The sequence below is a fragment of the Apodemus sylvaticus genome, chromosome 1, assembly GCF_947179515.1.
Source record: "Apodemus sylvaticus chromosome 1, mApoSyl1.1, whole genome shotgun sequence".
Taxonomy (NCBI): Eukaryota; Metazoa; Chordata; class Mammalia; order Rodentia; family Muridae; genus Apodemus; species Apodemus sylvaticus.
In genome coordinates, this window is record NC_067472.1 from 79,116,197 (window position 1) to 79,125,568 (window position 9,372).

The 9,372-nt window shown below is 43.9% G+C and overlaps 1 protein-coding gene across 1 annotated transcript in view; it reads right to left on the bottom strand.

Moving 5' to 3' along the window:
* Sgf29 (SAGA complex associated factor 29) overlaps positions 1-8,640 on the bottom strand; it is a 28,425-nt gene extending 19,785 nt beyond the window's left edge. Inside the window, exon 1 of the mRNA XM_052199048.1 lies at positions 8,461-8,640. The gene's annotated coding sequence lies outside the window, so the exon portion shown is untranslated. The remainder of the gene's footprint in view (positions 1-8,460) is intronic.
* Positions 8,641-9,372: the final 732 nt, after the last annotated feature.

Genomic DNA, 9,372 nt, shown 5'->3' on the forward strand with positions numbered 1-9,372 from the left:
CTGCCTCAGCCTCTCATGTGCTGGGATTCCAACTGTGTGAAACTGTACCTAGGATGGTTTTTAAGAAAAGATTTTCTATTCCTTAAACCTTTGGGCTGAGGTAATCTACCTAGCTCAGCCCTAGAAGAGCCAGTATTATGTTATGCACCACATAATGCAGCTTACACAAGCTTTTATATTGATGCATATTTCCATTTCCAAGTCTATTCTCAGGAGTAGAATTATTGGATCACTTATGTCTAGCCTTCAGAAGAACAGTCTGGTTATTTTCACAGTGGGTGTGCCATTTTACTAACAGCAATGAGATTCTAGAATGTCTGCATCTATGCCAACATATACTACTTTTTACTTTTGTCATCCTAGTCTTATATGGTACCTCACCACTGTTTTATTTTGTTTGTTCTATTTTGTTTTTTGTGCAGTGTAAGGATGAAGATAATGACACAGGCCTTGCACAAACAAAAAATTGTGTTGTAAAAACAGTTTACCTTGCAGACCTTGTTGAAGTCATGTCTCCAAGACTCAGTTTAGAGGAAAAAGATATTGTATTTCCCAAATATTTAAGACATGTGCTTCCATGAGCACAGTTCAGTAAAAAAAAGAGAAATAACTGGACTGGAGAGATGGCTCAGCATGGATGGCTCTTCTGAAGGTCTTGAATTCAAAACCCAGCAACCACATGGTGGCTCACAACCATCCATAAAAAGATCTGGAGCCGGGCGGTGGTGGCTCACGCCTGTAATCCCAGCACTCTGGGAGGCAGAGGCAGGCGGATTTCTGAGTTCGAGGTCAGCCTGGTCTACAGAGTGAGTTCCAGGACAGCCAGGACTATACAGAGAAACCCTGTCTCAAAAAAAAAAAAAAAATCAAATCCATAAAAAGATCTGACACCCTCTTTGGGAGGGTCTGGAGACAGCTACAGTGTACTTATATATAATAAATAAATCTTTGAGAGAGAGAGAGAGAGAGAGAGAGAGAGAGAGAGAGAAATAACTGAACTCAGAAATGGAGAAAGGGCAGTTTGCCAAAAAAAGGTAATATAAATAAATGGTCACTAATAACATGAATGGAAGTCGGGCATGGTGGTGCATATCTGTAATCCCAGCACTCTGGGAGGCAGAGGCAGGTGGATTTCTGAGTTCAAGGCCAGCCTGCTCTACAGAGTGAGTTCCAGGACAGCCAGGAACTCACTGGATTTCGAGAGAAATCCTGTCTCGAAAAAAAAAACACATCCAAAAAACCAAAAACCAAAACTATACACACACACACACACACACACACACACACACACACATACATATATATAATTATGTATGTGTCTGAGTATGTGTGTACCACATGCATGAAATAGCCTTCAGAGACCACACCGGAAGAGGAGTCAGATTCCCTAGAACTGGAATTAGAGACAGTTGTTAGCTGTTAGCTGTCACGTGAGTGCTGGGAACAGAGCCCCAGTCCTTGGCAAGAACAAATGTTCTTAACTGCTGAGCCACCTCCCCAGCCCCTATAACATTGTTAACACCACCAGATCATTCATTTTCACATAAAAAAAGAATATGTGCCAGGAAAAAAAAATGAGCGGGATGTAGTGGTGCAAACATTTAATCTCAACACTCCAGGAAGATCTCTGTCTGGATCAATCAAGGTTAGCCTGGTCTAGAACTACAAAGTGGCAAAGTGGGCCCCTGTTGCAAAAAAAAAAAAAAAAGAAGAAGAAGAAAAGAAAAAAGAAAAGAAAAAAAAAGTATAAACAGTCATGATGGTATGCCTATAATCCCACACACAGGAGGCAGGGACAGTAGTAACTTGACTTCGGGGCTAACTGGGGCTATCAAAAAATAGCAAGACCTTGTCTGAATCTGACTATCTCCAAAATTCAAATTTCAAAAAGTCTGAAATGTCTAGTTATGGGGCTGGAAAGATGGTTCAGCAGTTAATTTAACTGGGGCTGGCTTATAGTTTCTGAGGTTCAGTCCATAATCATCATGGTGGGAAGCATGGCAGCATGTAGGTAGACATGATGACAGAGGAGCTGAGAGTTCTACATCTTGAGCTATAGGCAGCAGAAAGGGACTATGTGTCTCACTGAAAATGGCCTGAGCATATATATAATTCAATGCCAGTCTCCACAGAGACACACTTCCTCCAACAGGTCACACCTCCTAACAATGCCACTCCCTATGGCCATATATTCAAATATATGAGTCTATGCAGACCTTACTCAAACCACCACAATCATTTTTGTAGAGGAACTGGGTTCAGTTCCAGTATCCACATGACTGCTCACAACTCTCAGTTCCAAGAGATCAGATATCCTCTTCTGGCTTCCAAGAGCACAAAACATGCATATTATGTGTGTGTGTGTGTGTGTGTGTGTGTATACACACACACACACACACACATACATAAAGTAAAACACTCATACATATAAATAAATCTTGAGAGAGAAAAATGTCTTGCTGTGGCATGTGCCTTTAACTCCAGCACTTTGGAGAAAGAAGCAGGCAGCCTTCTGTGTTTGAGGCCAGTCTGGTTTACAAAGCAAGTTCCAGATCAGGCTATGGCCAATCAAAACTTCTGGAAAGTGCTTTAGAGGCAGTCCAAGCTGACACTGAACTCATATTTCCCCAGCCTCAGCCTTCACAGTAAACTTCTGTTCTTGCACCTGTCATTCATGAACCTGTTTCACTGACAGCTCTCCCACCAGATGATGAGAGACCCCCAACTCGAGATTTTTAGACCCCTAGCAATTAGCCTAGACATAGAGCAACTTGTTTTTGTTGCTCTCAGCCTGGAAAACCCTCAATCTTAAAGATAGCGCTCCCTCCCGGCTCCAAGGACTAACTCCCACATCCCTGAGACATCTGGTGCCTTGCTCAAAGTAACTGTGTTTGCCCAAGATAACCTGTAACCTTCTGCTGAGCCATGAATTGCTGCTTGATCTCCCCATTCCTTACGACATAGATCACTGCCTAAGCCTCCCCTTTTTCTTTATAGTCTTCTTTAAACCCCACTCCCAACCCCCACTGCAACTGCGCTAGGTTGAACTCCTCTGCCCCTGCCCGGGACACCAGTTCGGCCCCAGTGCACTGGAGAAATAAACGTTGTGTGTTTGCATCAAGAATGGTCTCTCGTGAATTTTTGGGGTATCGTCTTATCCCGAGCCTTGAGTGAGAATTTCCCGGAATTCAGGAGTCTTTCAATGACAAGCCTAGAGCATACAGGCTGTTACTCTAGTCATCTTTCTGTTCTGCATAGGCCTTAGCACATACTGTTGTCAAATCAGATTGCTGAATGGAGCTAAGCCCCTTAGAGCAGTCTTTCAGCTTAGAACACTGAAACAGGGTTGATGTTGAGCTACTCAAGGTCTTCTCTGTCTCTGTGGTAAGTACTAACATCTTGAGTGAGAGACTATCTACTTCCACAAATCCATACAGAAAAGAGAAATTACGCCCCTTCATAATTCCATTCAGTAGCATTTACTAATTATCTAAGACAAAGGATATGCAGTAATGAAAGAAAAACACAGAATGGAAACAGATATTAAACAAATACAGCCACATGACAAAGAATGTCACATGAACGAAAACCAGACTAAACATGTCAGTGGTCCCATGAGATTATAATGCTCAAAAAGATATATGAGATTATAACTCAAAACACTTTCATCACCTCATTATTTCTTATTAAACATTATTTATTGAGTATGGGAGCCACTATTTACTGGTTTTCTTCTTATCATGGAGGGAGGGTGTCACACTCAGGCCGTCAGGCTTAGTGACAACTTCCTTTACCCTCTGAGTCTTTTAACTGGCCCTCACCTAGTATTTTATTGAACTGTTTCTGTGTGAATACACAAATACTTTTCATTTTGTGAAAACCACCTATACAGCATTTGTATAACAACACGCTGCATCTGGAGTGCCAGGCTACCCCTGTGGACTTGGTGTGTAGCAGGCTGTGTAAGAGCACTCCTGTGGTCGGATAAAACACCTCACAGTGAGTGCACTGCTCACAGCGCACTCCCAGCCTCGTGTGATGTACATGTTCAATTCTTAGAGTGAAAAAGCACTGCAGCAGAGGAACGAATGTGATGGGTGGTTCTAGCTGGACATCTAAATCACCTGGGAAAGCTGGCAGTGGGTGCACACCACGCCTTTAATCCCAGCACTTGGGAGGCGGAGCCAGTTGGAGCTGACTTCAAGGCCAGCCTGGCCAGAGCGAGTTCCAGGACAGCCAGGGCTAGAGAAACTGTCTCAGAAAAATAAAGCAAAACTGGGACTTCTAGTTTTAGTTTGCAATGTTTTATATTGAGATGCTGATATTAATATGAGATCTTTGTGAGTGAGCAAGGAAAAAAAAGGCTAGAGCTGAATAATGATGTGATTTGTGTGTCAGATTGACAAGGAAAAAAAAGAACACCTAGGAAAAGATTCTCAATGTCTAGATCAGGTTTGTCTGGGAGAGGTCATCTTCATTATGTTAACTGGGATGGGAGGGAGTCCACCCGTTCTTGGTGGCACTGTCCCCTGGGTTAGGACCTGGGCTACTGTGTAATGCAGAGGGGGGTTGAACACAAACGGGTGTTGTGCCAGGAAGCATTCATGAACCCTAAAAGACCACCAAGGAGCCTTTTCAGATGTAATAGCATTAGGGTCTCTTTATTATAAACCTGGGCTTGGGCTCCCCTCCAACCCTAAGACAGCAGGACAGGGAGGGAAGGCAGAGCAACCTCGAACCCTCAGCAGGACAAGTTTTTATAGGAAACTAGGAGTAAGCAGTAAGGGGTAAGGGAGGAGGTGTGCAGTCTGGCGAGCATCTAACAGAATGGCTATAAGCTGACAGGTGGGTGCTCGGAAGCAAGAGTGTATACAATCACAGACAGTCTGAAATAACATCTGAGAACCATCAGACTAATCTTTGGTTAACTGTTGCTAAGAAGTAGCTAGGGTGGGGCTGGAGAGATGGCTCAGCGGGTAAGAACACTGACTGCTCTTCCGAAGGTCCTGAGTTCAAATCCCAGCAACCACATGGTGGCTCACAACCATCCGTAATGAAATCAGATGCCCTCTTCTGGTGTATCTGAAGACAGCTACAGTGTACTTACATATAACAATAAATAAATCTTAAAAAAAAAAAAAGTAGCTAGGGAGTAACTCTGGTCAAAGATAAGTCCTGGGGTCCTTCCTGGTGTGTGGGAGCAGCTTGGGTTCTGCTTCAAATCAACTTCTCAGGCTTTTTTCCTTTCTTTTCTTTTTTTCTTTCTTTCTTTTTTTTTTTTTTAAGCTGGAGGCCAGTCCCAAGATAGGTTTGGCATCTTATAGGCCCCATGCATGCATCTCTCCCTACTCTTGACTGCAGCTGTAACTAGCTCCTTCAGGTTCTTTCCCAATGATAGACTACAATCTAGAGTGGTGAGCCAAACAAACCCTTTCTCTTTCAAACTGAGTTTATCACAAGGGGTTTTATCACAGCAGCAGAAAGGAAACCAGTACAATACATAAATGGATAAACCTGAATACAGACAATAATATCAGAACTAAAACACATTCTCAAGTAAAAGGGAATTTACCAAGCAATCACAATTAGGCACTAAGAAATGATAGGCCAAAGCCTTAAGAATAAATAGGTTCTAACACACTGATGGAGAAGAGTTGGGGAACGCCACAAATAACTCCAAGTTCTGAGCCGGAGTGTCTGGAGGAATGGGAACACTAGTGAAAGCATGAGAATGTGAGGATAAAACTAAAGATTTCAGTTTGGGCCACATTTGAAATGTATCCAACATTCAAGAGGAGATGTAATGCCAGAGATGAATATAAAAATCTGCAGAATTCATGAGACCAAGACAGGAGGATCACCATAAGACCAAATTCAGCATGGACTACAGAGTGAAAACCTATCTCAAAATGATAATGGTGGTGGTGAGCTGGAGAAATGGCTCAGTAGTCAAGAGCAGTGGCTATTCTTCTAGAGAACCCAGATTTGATTCCTAACACCTACATGGTGGCTAACAACCCTCTGTTCCAGCTCCAGGAGATCCAGTAACAACCTCTTCTGACCTCTGCATGTGGTGCATAAATACACATCAAGCAGGGCTGGAGATATCTCAGCAGTTAAGAGCACTGGCTGCTATTCCAGTGGTTTTGAGTTCAATTCCCAGCAACTACATGGTAGCTTATAGCCATCTGTAATGGGATCTGATACCCTCTTCTGGGATGTCTGAAGACAGAGACAGTGTATCATATACATAAAATAAATCTTTAAAAAAAAGAATACATCAGCCGGGCGGTGGTGACACACGCCTGTAATCCCAGCACTTGGGAGGCAGAGGCAGGCAGATTTCTGAGTTCGAGGCCAGCCTGGTCTACAGAGTGAGCTCCAGGACAGCAAGGGCTATCCCTGTCTCGAAAAAACCAAATCCAAAAAAACCAAAAAAAAAAAAAAAAAAAAAAAAAAAAAGAATACATAAAGCCACTCATACAAATAAAGAAAAATATATTTAGAAAACAAAATGTTGCCAGGCATAGTGGCCCATGATGCTAATCTTAGCACTGGGGAAGCAGAGGCAAGCAGATCTCTTTGAGTTCCAGGCCAGCGTGGAATGAGTTTAAGGACAACTAGAGCTACCTAAGGAGACCTGACTCTCCATATATTTGCAAAATACTTTTAAATAATAAAAATACAAAAACAAATCTAAATAAACATAAAAATTACTCTTGAGTTCAGGGTAGAATTGTGGGGCCGGGACAGCCAGCCCTAACCTCACAGTACGGCATTAGTACCTACTCTATCCCAGTCCATTAGTGACACGTTCCCAGATCGCTCAGACCTATGTAATAATTTACACATAACCCCTGTGATGGCTAAAGAAACTTAAGGTACCAGGCAGTCAACCCTTAAGCGCCTTTTTACCTTTGCCCTGCAAGCAAGATAACTGTGTCCCTGCTTTCTGCTTTTGTAAACTTGCTTATCTGTGGGACTGAGATGAAATGGTATTTTATTACTATACAATAGGAGAGAGAAACAACTGAGGGGAGGAAAAACAATTGTCTCGCCCCGCTGTGGATTTCATAGACAACCATAACAGATATCCACCTTTATAAACCCTTCCTTCCTTTAAAAATGTTTTTAAAGATTTATTTTACTGTCACTGTCTTTAGATACACCAGAAGAGGGCATCAGATCCCATTACAGATGGTTGTGAGCCACCATGTGGTTGCTGGGAATTGAACTCAGGACCTCTGGAAGAGCAGTTGGTACTCTTAACCGCTGAGCCATCTCTCCAGCCCTCTTTCTTCCTTTAGATCCCTCCACATAGCATGCTGTTCCACAAGGCAAAGCTGCCATCCTTCTTCCTATTACTGCCTACTGCCTAGCTGTAATAAATAAATTCATTTAATCTAAATTTAAATAGAATCTAAGATTTGTTCTTTCCCGATGGATTCTAACACCACAACAGAATACTGAGCGACAAGATATAAACTTGAGGGCCAGTGAGACACCCCAGAAGATTGAAGTGCTTGTATCGAGCCTGATAACCTAAGTTCCATCCTAGAAGCCTCCATGATGGAAGGAGAGGAGCAACTCCTGAGAGCTGTCCATTGGCCTCTACAAAAGTGCCATGGAGCGAACATGCCTGCCCTCACACACACTAAATACTTTTACAAGATAGAAATGGTGAGAGCACCAAAATAAATTGTATTAATATTTAAAGTGTGAAATAGACAATGCCCAAGAGTGAACAGAAAGGCAAGATGAAGAAGGGTTTATGTATTTTGATGGTACAACCGTTAAAGATGAAGAAATGGAAGCAAGAGTTCCTTTGAGTAAGAGAGAACCGAGGCAATGAAAGAGGATGCTAACAAGCCTTTCTCACTGAACTTGGGAATCCAGAAGTCAAGGTGGCTTTGACAGGGCTGTTTCTGTGAAACAGCAGGAGACAAAGCCTCCCTAGAGAAAGCTGAACACTGACACGTAGAGGAAGGTGCTAATGAGTAGACACGGACGTCCTAGGACACATGTGTCAGCCGACAGAGGAACTGGAGAGGATGAGGTTACTGTTGGGAAAATGGACACCTTTAGGACATGTGCAGTCTGTAATCTCAGCACTTGGGGTTGGGGCGGGAGGATGGCGATCTCAAGGCCAGGCTGGGCTACAGAGCGAGTCGCTGTTAAAAATAAGCTTTTGCGAAAGTAGTAAAATGTTGATGTCTGGGACCCACATCAGGTGCCGGCATCTAGACTAGCCAGCTCTTGCGGCTTCCCACCGCTCCAGAGAAGTAGGGCGCACGCGCAAGCCCCAGGGCGCCGGCTCCCACAGCCCCGCCCCCTTCTCCGTCCAGGGCGCGTGCGCGTCTCCTCAGAAGCCGCCTCAGCGAGCCGGGAGCCGGGCAGGAACGCTGGCCTTTCGTTCCCGCGCTGCGTGGAGGTACCTTGCCATGGCCCCGTCCCACCTACCGAGCCCACAGAGAAACAGCACGTCGCGCTGGTAACTGCGATGGCGGGAACAGGCGAATCACTGGAACGTTTCCTCACAGGGTAGTCTCGCACTTGCGTTCGAAGGTTCGCGGCACGTCAAGAACCACACACGCTGTTTCTCTTATGAGCGCGGTCGAGCGCGGAGGACTCCTCTGCGCATGCCGGGTACTTCTCTGTGACGTGCTGCATTGCACCCTGGGAAACGTAGTTCTTACTTCGACACCTGTGCCTTGATGTACTTAATCATGATTTAATAGATCAGAGTTCTTGTTTGTGTGTGTGTGTGTGTGTGCCTTTGCATACTCCCTCGCAAACTTTCATATAAATCAAACGAAAAGAAAAGCATGTGTGAAACTTCGCCTAGCACGTGGGAGGTGATGGGATCGGATCCTCAGCACCAGAAGAAAACAACGCCAAAACCACATTGGATTATTGGCGATAGGGAAGAGGGCCCCCAGGAAGCATACGAGAACTTTGTACTTTAAGCTAAAAGTTTATGTGAATTTAAAATTTAAATTCCAAATAAGCAGTTTTAGGTTTAGAACTCATAATTTACAGAATCTTCCCAGCAAATAAAAGATGTGGACATGCAGACATTTAGCTACAAAGGTATTCTTTGGATGCCTACCTTGTGGATTGGGCAGTTAGTGCAGCGGTAGGGCACTTGCTTAGCATGGTTCCAGTCTCAATCCCTAGGGACTGCACCCACTCCAACTATCTATCCTAATACTTAATACATAACACCTAAAAAGTCAATATGGTTTGGTGGTTAAGAGCACTCACTGCTCAATCATGAAGACCAGAATTACAATGCCAGCACTCACATCAGCTGGCGCAGACTGCCTGTAACTCCAGCTCTGAGGGATTTGATGCCCTCTTCTGGCCTCTGAG